We start from the raw sequence: 17,521 nt of genomic DNA on the forward strand, positions 1-17,521 counted from the left end.
AGTTACTCCTGACTAGAGCTGGCATATCAAACCCTGAGTCCACCATCATTGTAACCAGATCTGAAATAACGGCTAGTCACAGGGAGTTGAAGTATCAAGTTGAAGTATTCCCAAAGTGGCAGAGGCTGCTGACATCTGAAGGTGCATAAGAAAAACAAGACGGGGGATTTTTATACTGGTGTAACTGCAATTCATTCTCCTTCCTGTGCCTTACATCCCCACGCAATAGTTTTTAAAGCCAATTATTTGGCATTTTAGGCCACAGTAAGTCACACTCCTTGGAACAGGAGTAACTCCACAGCGAGTTTGGTTGTATTCCTACCTACTCCACTGCTGGCAGTCCTCTCATTGCTATGCCACACTGCACTTCAAACCTTGATTGGATTGTCTGCATATGCATGTGCCCTTTATTGCCCCAGGATCATGTTGACCGGATGTCACCTCTCCATTTAAGTCTCCATTTAAATGCTGGCTCTCAGCCCCTTTTCAATACCTGGTAGAAGGGAGTTCACACACCGAGTCACATACCCATAACAGCAGCCATGATCCCCTGTGCTTCTGCATGGACCCCTGTAGGACTCAAAGACTTCACTGCCCTCTTTGGAGAGCTGTACGTCCAGTTCCATCTGCAGAAGAGTCACTAGAAGGCACACATCTTCAAGACACTGTCAGAACAAATGGAAAAAAGGGGGCACTCCCAGAGCTGGACCCAGTGCAAAGTCAAAGCAAAGGAGCTCCAGCAAAAGTATCCGAAGACAAAGGACCAGAATCGACCCTTCAGTAATGCTCCCCCTACCTGCCCAAACGTGAGGAACTAGACCGCATTTTTGCAAGCAATGTCACCACTGCACCCAAGAACGATGTAGTAAACAGCTTTCCAGAAAGCACCCAAGACTCCATGACAAGCTCCCTTGACCGCGCTTATACCAGAGGGTCCAACCAGAGGAGATTTTTCTGGGCAGCCAAGAATTGTATGACCTGGTAGATTTGGAGAATATGAAAGAACCCCATACAGACAACTGAATAGGGGGATTTCAACAATATTTTCCTAGGTACTGGCTGTCCATTGCCATGCTGGGTGGAGCTGGGAGCCTCTCTCCACCTATAGAGCTTTTAACCTCTTCTGCACAAGGTGCTCAAAATGACATCCATGCTGGGAGCCCTAAAGCTATACAGTTTTATGTCCCTGCAGTATCGATATTACCACCAATAGCCACATGTACAGCCTCCAACCCCCCTCTCCCCCCGAGCTGCTTTGTCTCACTCCTTCCTCTCTCCATCCCTCATGCACCCCCTTCCCGTGTTCAAGATGTTGGCACCACAGGGGCTAACAAATCAAATGTATTGCATGGCAGGCATGTTTCTTGTAGTAGCAGAAACTGAACGAGAAAAGTAATAGAAAAAGTAATTTGGCTCACAGTTTCACAAGTGCCCTCAGCTGTTAGCTAATGAGGTTTTGTGTGCAAGTTACCTAAATCAGGCTTCAGAGACATTTCAAAATGCATAGGTATTTTAAGGCATTATCAGGCACTCATGGCTCTCTGAAATGCTTGGGATCAGTGGGAGAACTTAGAGCAAAGATTATGCTCTATTTGGGTATGCACATTGACAGGCAGCGCAGCTGACCCAGGGCTACCCATCTACCTGTGTCGCTTCCACTCCTGCAGCAGCATGCAATTACTAACCTGTTTTCTGCTGCCACCACCCACGAGCCCGCCACCCACCTCAAACCACCGGCCCCCACTCACCCAAAATCATCAAAAGCCCACCCAAACCCTCAACCATTTAAAACCACCATTGCGCGCCCCACCCCAGCATTTTTACAAGGAACCTATGCGAGAGGGAAATAATTTGCAAAACATCTTACCATCTTGAAGCAAACCCCAGAGTGAGAGAAGATGGAAATGGTGAAATCAACATTTTATCATTGTTGGCATGGAAACTAGGACTGGGGCAATTCATTTTTTTTTTTATTTCCCTTAGCACCTGCAATGCCACCATCCATGTATACAAACCGCTGAAGGAAAAAGAGGCGAGAGAGGAAATGTTCAAAGAACTGCAGCCCAAGAGGGCTGGGAAGGCAGAAGCATGAAGGGAAGGTTTCCTGGAATGGAGTGCACGGACCTGGAAAGGGACACACATGATGTAGATGGTGAATCAAACAGCTGTGATGCAGCATCTTTTGCTACAAAGGTCAAGCCCAGTACCCCATTCTACCAAACTATGGAGACCATACTGGGACCCGCCTTTCAATCAACCAAATAGCCCACTCCTTCCCTGGAGATGGAGACCAGTTTGCAGGGCCCCGCTTACAGGCCTTTGTGAGCATTCCGCACTCTGAGCACGCCCCAGTTCATTGGCTTTAGCGCTGTGTTCTTGTTTACTATTTTAAAATTCAAGCAGCCTCGTTACCTCTGTTATTTATAAACTCAATACATTTTTTTAACAACTCAGCTGAAAAATTTCACCGAGGAACAGCTCCCCCCATTGTTTATATAACATCCCCTGTCATATTAATTCCTAACAAAAATCAATACACAAATGCATTTCAATCATTTCCTTGGTTACAGCACATTCATTACCCACAACTACCCCGGCCTCTAACATAGGAGGACAATGCCTGCCTGACCCGGTTTCCCTCATCACTTGGGGCATTTTGCAGAGGCACCCTCTCTGGCTATCCAGAGCATTCTGAAAGTCTTCCCTTGCTCCCACCCGCCATCCAGGATTTCTCCCTCACTCGCACAGATGTTGTGAAAAATACAGCAAGTGCTTGTCATGCTAGGCACATAATGCTGAGAAACATCCAGCCCTGTCATGAGGCACTGCCACCTGCCTTTCAGTCTTCCAAATGCATACAGCACTGTCGTTCTGCAACTATGCAGGGGTTAGTCAAACTGCTCCTTTCTCTTGTCCAAGTGTCCGGTGTATGGCTTCATGAGCTGGGGAAGCAGAGAGTAAGCTGGGTCTCCTAGCATGACAGGAGGAATTAATGTTCATAGGGATCCTGGTAGCAAAAATTCCATTGCTCATTCCAGCAGACTGGCCTGAGTTTTTAATGATCCTGGCATCATGGACCTTGCCAGATTACCCAGATTAATATTGGTGAACAACCAGCCTTACAGTATCATGGAGAAATATTCTATCCTGTTGATAAAGTCTTTGGCCTGGTGTGGGGACAAAGAGTAGGCATATGTCCCCCATCAATAGCCCTTGCACAGTTCAGGAATCCCATCTGTGCAAAGCCACGAATAACCTTCTGTGCATTGCTATGACCTGCATCCTCCTCATAGCATCACAAACCTCCATGACAACAGCCTTAACTGTTAATCTACCAACACCAAACTGGTTAGCTACTGACCAGTAGCAATCAGGGATAATGAACTTCTAGATAGTGACAGTTCCTTATGCTGTGGGAAAGCATGTGACTGTCATGTTGGTATTCTGCCACAACACCCGTGAGGTGAGCTCTGCACTGATCTTTAGGAAGTTCTGAATCACTATCTGTGTTTTCCCCAGAATTTAAATTAGGGGTGTGTTCAAAAATACGGGGAGGTGAGGGGGGTGGGGGTTGAGGACTGGTGAGGGGTGAGACCATTAGGGCAAAAGTGGGCTGTATGACACCATGGTAAAAACTGAAAAATGTTTCACGACCATTTTATTAGATTTAACTCATCTTTTTATATCATCACACAAATTAAAGTTGGCTATGCAAGCCTACTGTGAAGCACTATATCTGCATCCTTCTTGGTTTCTTGTTGTAATTTTGCACCACTCTGTAAATGAACTTCTCAAATGCAGTGCATTCATGTGTTCAGTCCTTCCAGTCCTTCATGATATGCTCATGATCAGGCAGAAGGTGACTTCTTTCAGAACACAAAATTCTATTCAATGAGGAAAAAGAACGCTCAACTGTAGCTGTTGTGACTGGGAATAGAAAGAGATGAATTCCTACTTATTTCATCCCAGGAAACATAGCACAAAAATTGTATTGAACCACTAGTGATGATAAAAAAAGAAGTTGAAGTCAAATCTTCATTTGTTCATCGTATGATATTCCACTCTGTGTTCAAATTCTTTATTCTGTCCTGGTCACATGGCAGCCCCATTGCCTCACTCCACTCAACTGTTGGTGTTTTATGACAGGCATCTGTAAAAGCTACATAGAGGTTGATAGAATCCATAAGTTGCTGTTGTAGAGATGTAAGAATCAAGTCTGTGCACTTTACTTTTTCAGCTGGCTTAACAAACACTACTTGTCCTCTTCATTTAACGAGTTAATATAAGTGCCCCAATTAGTCAACTTCTGAACTGAAGTCTTTACTTCTTCCAGTACTTTTTCAGTGGATAGCTCTCTGGTTGATCTAAATGTAGCTTCCATTGCTGGATAGAGATCTACTACTGTTGTAGTAGATGCCTGGATGGTATTGTTTAATGACCCACGTGGTTTCAACAGTAGACTTACAGGTGAGAATGAACTTAGGCTAGGTCCACACTACCCGCCTGATTCAGCGGGTAGAGATCGATCTTCTGGGATCGATTATCGCATCTCATCTGGATGCGATAAATCGATCCCAGAAGCGCTCCCCCGTCGACTGCGGAACTCCTGCTCACTGAGAGGAGGAAGCACTGTTGACGGGGGAGCTTGCCTGCGCCGTGTGGACCTGCAGTAAGTAAACTTAGTTCGATCTAGGAAACTTCGACTTCAGTTACACTATCCTTGTAGCTGAAGTTGCGTTTCCTAGATCGATCCCCCGCCCCAGTGTGGACCAAGCCTAAATAGCAAAAGTAGTCCACCAGCCTCACTCCTGAGAGCTGTCCCATCTCAGTAGATACTTTCCAAAGCCAATAATAATGGTTGCAGTAATTTTAAGACAACAGCCAAGGAGCGCTCATGAGAAAGCCAGCGGGTTTTCCCAGGTTGGTCTAATTTGAACTTCAGTCTATTTTCCAAAAACATTCAATCCTTTTGGACTCTTGCTGAAAAAAGAGTATAATGAAGACATTTTAAATGCCCTTTGAAAATTCTGCAGCTCGTACTAATGCTAGTTGGAGTAGATGGCCTCTGCGCTGTGTATTGGAGAGCTTAGAGTTACACTTTTCTCTGAGTAAAGCTTGTACTCCACTTCCAGAGAAGTTTGCAGCTCCATCAAATGCACAAACAGCCATCTCTTTGGGGTTCAATTTACAGGCATTTAACTTTTCTAAGATGTGGGTTGTCAATGATGCAGCCAATGTGTCTTCTATAACCTGAACATCTAGAAATTAATCTACTGGCCTACTACTGACATCAAGATAACATACATAATGACTTAATACTTGACACCCATTTGCTATGATGCATTCATCAGTCATGTATGCACATTTTCTGAATGCTGTGAGAGTTTTTCACTTTTTCAATTGCTGGTTTACTGCATGCTTCTAACCAGCCAGTTGAATTTCTTGCAGAAAGATAGTGAGCATTTGCTAGTCTTGGTTGGAACCAGTGTCCAACTTCAGGATTAACAAATGACAATGTATTTAATATTGCCCTCCAGTTTGCAGTGTGTGGTATCTCTTGCTTAAAGAGAAAGTATGATGTGACAGCCATGTGTATTTGAATAAACTGTGTTGTGTCTCCAGCATTTTTAACAGCCTCATTAAGTACTTCCAAAATTGGCTTTGACAATGACTGGCTTATAAGGCTTTCTGAATGTTGATGAAGTCCAGAGGATTGGTGTTTTCCAGCCTTTTCACATAGTTTGTCAGCAGTGGCTTTGCTGATCAGTCTGGCAAACCAAGCTCCTCCACTTTTACTATATAAATGCATGGTATGCTCCCATCTTGAATACTGCGTGCAGTTCTGGTCGCCCCCATCTCAAAAAATAAAAATAAAAATAAAAAAAAAATATATATATATAGGAGTTGGAAAAGGTACAGAGAAGGGCAACTAAAATGATTAGGGGTATGGAACAGCTTCCATATGAGGAGAGATTAAAAAGACTGGGATTTTTCAGGTTGGAACGAGAGGACTAAGAGGGGATATGATAGAGGTCTATAAAATCTTGACTGCTGTGGAGAAAGTGAATAAGCTCCTTCACATTACACAAGAACTAGGGGGGTCACCCAATGAAATTAATAGGCAGCAGGTTTAAAACAAACAAAAGGAAGTACTTCTGCACACAACGTCCAGTCAACCAGTGGAACTTTTTGCCAGGGGCTGTTGTGAAGGCCAAGTCTATAACAGAGTTCAAAAAAGAACTAGATAAGCTCATGGAGGATATGTCCATCAATGGCTATTAGCCCGGATGGGCAGGAAGCAACACCAAGCTCTGAGCGCCTCCGTTTGCCAGAAGCTGGAAAAGGACGACAGGGGATGGATCACTCAATAGTTTTCCTGTTCCGTTAATTCCCTTTGAAGCACCTGACATTGGCCACTGTTGGAAGACAGAATTCTGGGCTAGATGGACCTTTGGTCTCACCCATATGGCCGTTCTTATGTTCTTATGAAAAAATTTAGTATAATAAAAATGTTTAGTACAGAAACTCCCAACACCAACCAAAATTGATCACTTGGGCAACACAGCTCTGTCTGCTCGATACCTAGGCAGAGTAGGTGAGTTCATGAAAATACCATCTGGTCCCGAAGCTTTCCCCCCACCCCTGGCTCATCATTAGCTGTCCAGGGGAGAGCTCATTCAGACCTTGCTTACAAATCATAATTTGAAATTATAAGGTTGGCCAACATCGCCAAAATGAATGCGCCAACATTAGCTGTTTTTTTTCTGACGTGTGACGCTAGTCTTCGTTCACACTTTTCAAACCTATTATACTTTTTCAGGTACAAGTATTATATCATACATTGTATCTACTTTTAAAGTGTGTATTAATGTTTCAATTTCAATTCAAATTTCCTACCAGGGCCGGCTCCAGGCACCAGCCCACCAAGCTTGTGCTTGGGGTGGCACCTGGAGGGGGGTGGCGCGGTGCTCCGGCTCCGCCTGCCGGGGAGAGCGGAGCCCCGGCCTGGCTTGCCGCCCTCCTCCCGCCGCTCTGGCCGCCGGGGAGAGCGGAGCCCCGGCCTGGCTCTCCGCCCTCCTCCCGGCACTCTGGCCGCCAGGGAGAGTGGAGCTGCGGCGGGCTCGCTGCCCTCCCCACAGAGCCCCAGCCGGCTCTTCGCCCTCCCCCCGGTGCTCTGGACACCAGGGAGAGCAGAGCCCTGGCCTGGCTCTCCGCCCTCCTTCCGGGGCTCCAGTCGCCAGCGGAACTGCGGTGGGCTTGCCGCCCTCCCCCCGGCGCTCCGGCCGGTTGGGGAGAGCGGCCCGCGGCCGGGCTCAGCGCCTTCCCCTGCCGCACTCCAGGGGGGGGAGGGGGGTGGCAGGAGGCTTTTTTGCCTTGGGCGGCAAAAAAGTCAGAGCCAGCCCTGTTTCCTACCAATGACTAAATTGGCAACACTGCGCTAGTTGACCATTGTGGGGGTGTTGGGGAAATGGTGTGTGTGTGTGTGTGTGTGTGTGTGTAAATCCTTGATCACTATTCTGTTCTGCTACTTGGCCGAGCCCAGAAGTGGCTCTCCACCAAGTGAAGCTGTTCCAGATAAACGCCTTGCAGAAGTAACTGCTCAGTTTCATTCTCTTGCTCCTCCTCTACCTGTAGTTGTATTGCTGCAGCCTTGAAAGCCAGAGCCAGATCCATCTGGTTGCACAACTGATAATTAATGACTGTCGCAACTGTGGTGTTCAGCCGTGGGTCCTCCATGCTGCCTGACAGCAGTTCAAAAATGGCACTGGAAAAATATGGGTAAATTATTGGATGCCAGGAGAGGAATCATGGAAGTTTGTTAGTCTGACCACAAGTCCCAGAATTCCTGCAGGTTCTGGCAGACAACCCACAATGCACTACCTGAAAACTCCCAGAGCTCTCTAGAGCTGAGTAGTAGAACATTGCAGCAGGGGATAAATGCCCAGAATGCTGCACAGTTAACTCAAACAAACATAGCACTCTGTGGACTTAATGATTAATAAGGACAGTGCCTCAAGCCAGCATAACAAAGTGGTTTGAGTGAACTTCAGTTCAATATAGTTCATTTGTTGCACTGGGTGTAAAGTAATCCAGTGTAACATCCTCACGTAGACAAGCCCTAAAATGTACTCAGAGCTGGATTACAGCTGCAGAAACAGATCCTATTTTAGCTGATTTAAGCAAGGTGAAAGCACCCCTTGTCCGCACCCCAAGGAGATGCTACTTTTTCAGAGGAAGGCACTGAGCTACTTGGTTCAAGGTTTTTAAATGCAAGTCTGGTTTGCTTTCTTCCTCCATCTGTCCTGCACTGTGTTCTCAAGAGACACTGCCCTTCCCTCAGGGGAGTTGCTTTTGTGAGGGTCATACTTTCTAGGGACCTGTAGCATTCTCAGTGATCCCTGTAAGTGAAAGCTTCATTTCTTTGTCTCTTTTATTTATTAGAATGACAGAAGACATTTCCATGGGTGATGGCATTCTGCCACTTGGATGAGTTCTCAAACAGCATGGCCAGAAACACACTATATATAGAGACAGAACATTCTTCATTCCCTCTAACAGTTGGTGTAGTGTGTGGCTTGGAAGTGTTCTGTGATTCCAGGGTTGACTGTAGGTAGGGGTGAACTTATTTAATTTTTCCTGTTGGTTAATTGTTTTCTTACATAAAGTAGGGCTGTGGGAAATATTTGCTTGGAACCCTGAATCATCTGAAATAGAGTGAACTTAAATTCTACTGATACCCATAAATCTTTGTGCACAGCATTAGCCTCACTTGGGACCCTTTTCTGAAGCTGGACTATATTATATCGTTCTCCTCACAAACTCCCTCCAGCTGTCTCCCTTCCCTATCACACCTTGGAGACCCTTACCCTCAACTTACTATTTGTCTCCTTGGGATATCCCTTAGCCGGTTTAGTCCTAGGGCTTGGGGTCTACTGCCACATGTGGCTTAGGCAGTGCCAGTTGGTTCTGTGTGCTAGAAGGGGTACCAGGTAAAGATCCCCTCAATCCTTAACAGCGTTCTAGGGGGTAGTATGTGCTTGCTCCTTGCTCCCCTAAAATCCTGCCAACTAGATCCTCAAACACCATCTGGACCAAAGTTGAAGCAAAGAACAGGTCACAAGAGTCACATAAGGACATCAAAACATGGAGAAAATGCTTGGCTGACCATTGGGGTGGAGCAAGGAAAGGGGGTTCTTGAATGTGCAGAAGGTGTAGAACTTGATCATCTGCCATGGTTAGGCTCACTGTTATTCTCATGGTACAAAGCACCATAAAATCACATTACAATGAGCAGTAAACAGCACATGGGATTATTGGTCAGCAATCTTTCTCCACGTTTCGTGATCTTCAAATAGCCTTGAAAAGAGTACCGTACTGCATCCTGTCCAGTGAGCCACATCATCAAACCACACCCGCTGCGGGCCTCCCCTGGGCTGGCGCCCGCCCCTACAAAGCTTGTTGCAGCAATCTTCCTCACCCGACCCACATGTGCTGCCAACTGACGTTTTCTTCATCTGACTGTCTTGATATCAGGTGTCGCTCCAGTTAATTTGGGAAATTACCTCTTAGCCATGTATGATGTAACATGGAGCAATCACTTGTGGCAGTTCAATTCAAAAGGCAGAAAGCCTCTTAATGCTCTGTTTTCTTCACACCCATGTCCCGCACGCATATATCAAGATGCTGAAGGCAAGAGACTGCAGCAACTTCATTTTCCACTTCAGAGTAATACATTTGCTTCTCTAAATGTGGCTGAATGTCATTAGAGTAGCAGTTGTGAGTCCAATTCTGTGTGAGATGTCCAAGGTTACGTCTACACTTGGAGATAGAGGTATGATTCCCAGCTCATGTAGACATCCTCTCATTGAGCTCGTGGGCTAAAAATAGTAGTGTAGCCATGGTACTATAGGCTGCAATGAGTGGCGGGCTAGCTGGCCCATGTACATACCCCATGGGGCAGCTAGTCCACGCCACTGCTTGCTACTGCCCATGATACTTCAGCTACACTACTATTTTTAGCAAGCTAGCTCTCATCGAGTTAGCGTGAGTATGTCTATGCATGCTGGGAATCACACTGCTGGCGCCAAGTGCAGGTGTAGCCTAAGGGATGTTTAGCATCCCTTAGAATCATGCTACCCAGATATCTGAAGGACTCAATGATTCCTCATATTTGGGTAGGAATATCTTCACCGTTTTAACAGACTTAGGGCTGGTCCACACTAACCCCCCAGTTCGAACTAAGATACGTGAATAACGTAGCTGAAGTCGAAATACCTTAGTTCGAATTACAAAGTACTTACCGCGGGTCCACCCACGGCAGGCAGGCTCCCCCGTCGACTCTGCATACTCCTCTTGCAGAGCAGGAGTACCAGTGTCGACGGCGAGCACTTCTGGGATCGATTTATTGTGTCTAGACAAGACGCGATAAATCGCTCCAAGAAGATCGATTGCTTACCACCGAACCCGGAGGTAAGTATAGACGTATCCTTAGATCTTTTGTCTTGTCTTTTCATGCGAACAGGCTGTATAGTGGCGGCTTTGTGTAGGCCATGCAAACTGAACACGTTAAGAGCAGCAGCCTCAGGTGTGGGACAAAGCAATACCACTGGGTCTGAGGATTTGGCCCATATTCTAGACAATGACTGTAATGTTCCAGGTTTATGAATACCTCTCACATTTGTTCTGTTTACAAGTAAAAAGACGATTTCTCTAGCTAACAGCACTGCAAACACAAGATGTGATCAGAAAGACAAGCGGTGTTCTTTGACAGCAGCAATGACAAAGGTTCTGCACCTGGAGCGTAACAATGGACAAATCATACTGGCATCTAGCACTTTTCCCACAGCACTATAAGATTTGCCATGTAAACAGCAGAAAAAATTTGCAAAGAATAATTTGTCAGAAAATTATACAGATTCAACTCAGTACACACCTGAAGAGCAGGTCTATTGAATAGGAAGTTGACATTTTATGTCCTATTTCTCCCAAAGCCACACTAAATAGAGGAAGTTAGATTAGGGAAATCTTAGTTTGAGGCAAAGGGGCTGTAGCAGTGCGCAGGTTTCAACTCTCTCTTTGGCCATAAATTTAATCATCTAGTTCATGCATATACACATCAGGATTTAGGACACTTTTATTGTTATGCTGCGGTAGCACATTAAACACCTACCTGAATCTGCTCTGCCTTACACCTTCTGTGTCATCAACAATTGTGCAGAAAGGGTCCAAAATGCAGCAAAATCAGAATTTTTCATCCACTTTGATGATAGCACCTTTGCATAGGAGGAAATGAAGGTGCAAAGCACAGGACTGTTGGGCCTTTCTTTTATTTGGATTATTAACTATAACTTTTTGGGGGGTGGGGAGGGGGAGCTTATTTTAAACATTCCAATGGAAAACATGTTGGATAGGCAGCGAAATCTGCACTAGCAATCCCAGCTCCAAGAGGCAGCCACCAGTCATTAAACGCTAAATTATCCTTTAGGTTTCCAGGGCAATATAACTTGACCTTTAACTAGAGCTCTATCTGTATTAGGAAACAAGGGTTTTGCAGGTCCCTGGAGGGATCTTCCAAAGGGAAGTTTCACTGCATTTTGTTTTTCAACGTGCAATGTGTGAAAGACATTTCAGACTATTTTGTTTCATAAAAACACTATTAAGCGACATGCTATTTAGATTTATTTCAGTTTCCTTTCATTTGATATATACCATTAATAAATGTCAGTTAGGGTTATTTTGTCTATTTATTGCACACGCTATTTAGGTCCTTTCCCTATCATAGCTCAGTCAATACACTTTATGCTTCCAATCACCTCACATTTCAACCTGCCCATGCAGAACCTAATAGCCATTGCTGGACCTATCCTCCATGAACTTATCTAGTTCTTTTTTGAACCCTGTTTTATTCTTGGCCTTCACAACATCCTCTGGCAAGGAGTTCCACAGGTTGACTATGCATTGTTTGAAAAAATACTTCCTTTTGTTTGTTTTAAACCTGCTACCTATTAATTTCATTTGGTGACCCCTAGTTCTTGTATTATGAGAAGGAGTAAATAACACTTCCTTATTTACTTTCTCCATACCAGTAATGATTTTATAGACCTCTATCATAACCCCCTAGCTGTCTTTTTTTGAAGCTGAAAACTCCCTCTTTTTAATCTCTTCCCATATGGCAGCCTTTCCAGACCCCTAATCATTTTTGTTGCCCTTTTCTGAACCTTTTCCAATTCCAATATAAAATCATGCCACCTGTTATTAAGCTTGCCTAACATTTCATATTATAAGACCTTATTTTCAATTGCTTATAACTTTGGCAAATTTTAGCTGAAAATTTTCATGGCAGGTGTCTGCCTCAAAATGTGTTTTTTTTTTTTTTTTTTTTTTTGGAAAATTTCAGTTACACAATTTAGCTGTTTCTAAGATTGAAGCCTGAGAAATGTACATTGTTTTGGGTATGTTAAAAATTTCTAGTGACCTTATCTTTGAATAGCTGTAGTACCCCCATGCTGTGGACTAGAGACTTGAAATTTGACAAGGGGGTGACCTTTGTGTCAGGGATGTGCCTTTTACCACCCATGTGAAAATCTGCCTAAATACAGCCAAGTTATAAACGTCTAAAAACATTGCAGTTTGCAAATACTCAGAGACTTCATTTTAGCAGCTAAAAACCCAGCCTTCAGTGAGCATGCTCCTAATGTTGACCAAAGTGAATATGCACCATCCCCACTGTGAGCAACTGAGCATGCTCCAGCCCAGAACTATATAGGTGAAGTTGGACTTTCCCTGTAATTGCATCTGCATGTGTAATGAGTTTGGTGAAGACAATAGCTAACATCAGGCAGTCTTTTCTTCCCCCTCCCTGTACCTCAGCTTCTCTTGTTGTTGTGGTACGGACCAGTCTGTTTCAGGACTATATATTATACAGAGTTAAATCTCTGATAAAAAGAGAGTTACAAAATCTCTAAGAGAAAGTTTACTAAATTTCTCTCTCCACATGCAGATGTATGTGACTGCATAAGTTTACTTATAACCCTCAAAAAAAAAAAAACCTATTATCAGTAATGCTTCTAAAGACACTGTCATGACTTCCCCCCACAAGTTTTAGTCTTGTTACTATCACAAGTTCAAATGCAAAATATAATTATGCATGTGCATGTACACATACTGGGCTCTTCTCTGGGAAAATTTATCCTTCTCAGTCTCTGTGGAATGGCATCACACACAGAGCTGGCTCCAGCTTTTCTGCCACCCCAAGCGGCAAAAAAAAAAAGACGAGCAGCGACACTTCGGCGGCAGCTCAATCGCGCCGCTTCTTCGGCGGCAGTTCGGCAGTGGGTCCCCCTCTTTTGCTCTTCGGCAGCAATTTGGCGGCAGCTCAAAGAGGAAGAGAGGGAATGAGGGACCCGCCACCAAGTTGCCGCCGAAACCCGGACGTGCCACCCCTTTGAATTGGCCGCCCCAAGCACCTGCTTCTTATGCTGGTGCCTGGAGCCAGCCCGGTCAACACACCATCTGTAAGGCATGCAAGCTCCTTAACATCTGGGAAACATGCAATAGTCCTACACTCTCCTTCAGACTCCCTTTGAATACATTCTGTTCAGAACCACCCTACCGCTGAGATTCTCAGCCTGTCTCCCAGTTTTCCTCTTTATAAACTCCTCCCCTTGAGTTCCCACTCTTTCAACATTTGGAGAGTGACTCTGGGTGTGTCCTGCCAGGCTGCTTGCCCACAATGGAAATCACCCAAGTAGCTTCAAACACTTAATGAGCATGCCCAGTACTGGCCATGCCCACTTTCAGAATGATTCTGGAATTACTGGCCCATCCAGCAACATCTGCAGGCAAAGTGTCTGCAACCAGACAATCCTGCACAAATCCAAACCAAGAAATTATATTAAGGAGGGTGGTGGTGATTACTCCTTTGGGGGGTCAGAGGGAAACATGAGGTGACATCATCAATAGCAGTACTGTAATTAAAACAAAAATGGAAAAAGTAAAAAAACAAAAACAAAAAAACAACCACCTTTATTTCAGAGCTATTGTCATAACTAAGCCCTGGAAAAATTAATGATGCAACTGAATGAGCCATTTCCTGGAGTCGGAGAGGTGGTTTTAATTACTTCAGTAAAGTATCTTTTCAGTAGCATTGCTGCCTTTTCACATGTATCCAGAGCTTCTAGTACTGTAGAGTATGGTCAGTTTCTAGATCAGTGGCTCTCAATCCTTCAGACTACTGTACCCCTTTCAGGAGTCTGATTTGTCTTGTGTCCCCCCCAAGTTTCATGTCACTTAAAAACTACTTGCTTACAAAATCAGACATAAAAATACAAAGTACACAATTAACGGAAAAATTGCTTACTTTCTCATTTTTACCATATAATTATAAAATAAATCAACTGGACTATAATTATTGTTCTTACACTACAGTGTATAGTATATAGAGCAGTATAAACAAGTCATTGTGTGAAATTTTAGTTTGCACTGACTCGGCTAGTGCTTTTCATGTATAGCCTGTTGTAAAACTAGGCAAATATCTAAATGAGTTGATGTGTCCCCCAGGAAGACTTCTGCATATCCTCAGGGGTACGTTTACATGTACCCCTGGTTGAGAACTGCTGCTCTAGATGTATGTATAAGTCACATGCTTGCAATGCAGCATTTACTGGTGTAAATATGGGAAGAAATAATGCCCAGTGGGGAGAATCCATAGTTTTCCCTTTCTGCTCCTTTTATATCTCCTGCATTCACCCCCCTCTTTTGCTTAAGAGGAAAAAACAATACATAATCAGTATGCTACATATTAGCTTAGTTTTGTGGAAGATGCTGCCCTCTAGTGGGCCTCAAGAACAAGAGAAGAACAGGAGTACTTGTGGCACCTTAGAGACTAACAAATAAATTTGTTAGTCTCTAAGGTGCCACAAGTACTCCTGTTCTTCTTTTTGCGGATACAGACTAACACGGCTGTTACTCTGAAAAAAGAACAAGAGAGAATTGCTTCTAAATTTTTTAAGTAGCAATTAAACTGAAATATGGGTAGATGCAATTGTGACTTTTTCTTTCTATTTGTGAGTGTGCTTAGAGCGTATCTTAGGGTTTTCTATTGCTGCCCATCACTGTGGTGTCTGTCTGCCTTCAGGCACAGGACAAATATTGCCCCCAAAGAGCTCTGCCAACACATTCAATCCTGACCTCCAATACAACTCAGCTAGGAGTGAGCAAGATTTTTCTGTTCCCACCCTGGGTGGTAGTTTTGTGACATGCGAATGGAAAGGGCGTTTGATTATTAATTCTTATGTGACCCGATCAAAGATTTGAGCCAAATGTCCAGAGAGTAAATGTGAGTGCTTACAACTTAGTCTCTGTGATACCCACTGTAATTTTTAAAAAAGAACTATTTATAATCCTTATATATACCATAAAGCTGCACGACATAGTCATGTAAACATTAAGGGCACATGTTGGTTTAACTCCACTTTAGTATTATGTTCTAACTGTAATGGCACAGTTCATGTTCTGAATGGAGAGTTATGTTGATTTTCTTTCAGCCTGTCTCTATTAAGCGTAAATGGAGGTGTTCATTGAATGTACAATATTCAGCATAAAAAGCGCTGCAAAAATACATGTAATGTGAATATAGATTTGAGTTTTTCCAGGTTTTATATTATATATATCATCTCTCTCTCTCTCTCTATAGATAGATAGATACAACAAAAAAGAAAATATAGAGGTCAGAATAAAGGAATGCACTGCATCAAACACACAAACAAGAGAGACTATAAAACTATAAGCAAGTCAGAAGTCCCAGTTAAAAGTTGTAATGTTGATAAGGTTCAACCACATATATTTAAGTGGGCTAAAGACTTCAACAGTCCAAGGTTTTAATCGTGTATAAAGACAGGATAGATTCCATCTAGCTTTCAATGTAACTGTGTGTAACCATGTCAAGAGACAACCGTTGTAAATGGATCATCTATCTTAGCCCTGGTCTACACTAGGGGGTGGGATTGATATAAGTTACGCAACTTCAGCTATGTGAATAAGGTAGGTGAAGTTGACGTATTTAGATCGACTTACCGTGGTGTCTTCACCGCGGTGAGTCGACTGCTGCCGCTCCCCCGTTGGCTCTGCTTGCGCCTCTCACAGCGGTGGAGTACAGGACTCAATGGGAGAGGGCTCGGGGGTCGATTTATCACATCTAGACTAGACGTGATAAATCGATCCCCGCTGGATCGATCGCTGCCCGCCGATCCGGCAGGTAGTGTAGACATACCCTTAGTTATAATTGCATTGCTAATGGAGCCAGAGAGAGAGAGAAGCCCAAAACAAAGTAATCTACCACTGGTCCTGAAGGAGATACCATTTATGCCCTCAATTTTACCATTTCCATGTGATCAATGAAAGGGGCTCTAGTTAACCCCTCTGGATGTCTAGGTGTGTTCTGATTTTTCTAGTATCTTAATAACTGAGATACAAAGCTGACTAAATTCTGGCAAAGGAAAGAAAAAACTTTCAAAAAAACCTATATACAAAGCTTACGAGTAAGTGGCAGATCCTATCCTACATTTGCCCTAACAGAGTATGTTCAGATCACTTTCAGTAAAGTCAGCATATCAGCAACAGAGACTTGCTGTTAATGAAGGAACACAAGCTAGTTTTCATGCAGTCTCTTCTAGATGGCACAGCAGAATTTATTTAACTAGGACACATCAGGTATCAGGACAGGCCTATTATTCACTTGTCCCCAAAAGAGAAGAGATTATTTTGTTAAAGAAAGCTGAAAGAACTGGAGGAAAGAAGTAACCGTACCAAATAAAATGACAGAAAATACTGAATATAGTGAATATTTATTACTGTTACTTTCTCTTGTGAATTATCTTTGGAAACCTCTGTAGTACAAGAGCCTACAATTTCATACCTCTCTAACACATGGTTAAGTATCACTTAACCTTTTAGCACAAGCCAAATGCATCCAACATGAAATTTTTTTGAAAGTACTATTTCAATTAAGCACCAGTCATTGCTATTTACTCTCACTAAACAGGTTCCCTGGTAGATGTCCTGATTAAATGGGTATGTTGTATTTAAGGCATAGCAGGATCCACTCAATTGGTAACCTAACAGCATGACATGTCTGTTTAACTGGATGTTTACCAGGGAACAAATTCACTTCAATGAATTTAAATTACTCTAAAAATGGCTCAACTTGTCCATTGAAATGGTGCAGCTGTGCTGTCTGAAAATCTAGAATATTTACAGAAATATATGGGCAAGAATGGGCCTACTAGCACAAATAGCCCATAAGAGTCTTTTTAGTTACCTCTTAATGCTTCACTAATGGATTGTTACTGCTAAATTATTTTTTAATTCTTTCCATGTGCTATTTTAAAAACTTTTATTTCATCAGTTGCCTCTCCCAACACAAATGATTTCTAAAATCCATGAATAAATGGGATAACTGGCAAATTTGTTTTGGGAGGAGCACCCACACACAGTGATTTGGTTTTACAAAGTTATGCAAAAG

The sequence above is a fragment of the Trachemys scripta genome, chromosome 8, assembly GCF_013100865.1.
Source record: "Trachemys scripta elegans isolate TJP31775 chromosome 8, CAS_Tse_1.0, whole genome shotgun sequence".
NCBI classification, from domain to species: Eukaryota; Metazoa; Chordata; order Testudines; family Emydidae; genus Trachemys; species Trachemys scripta.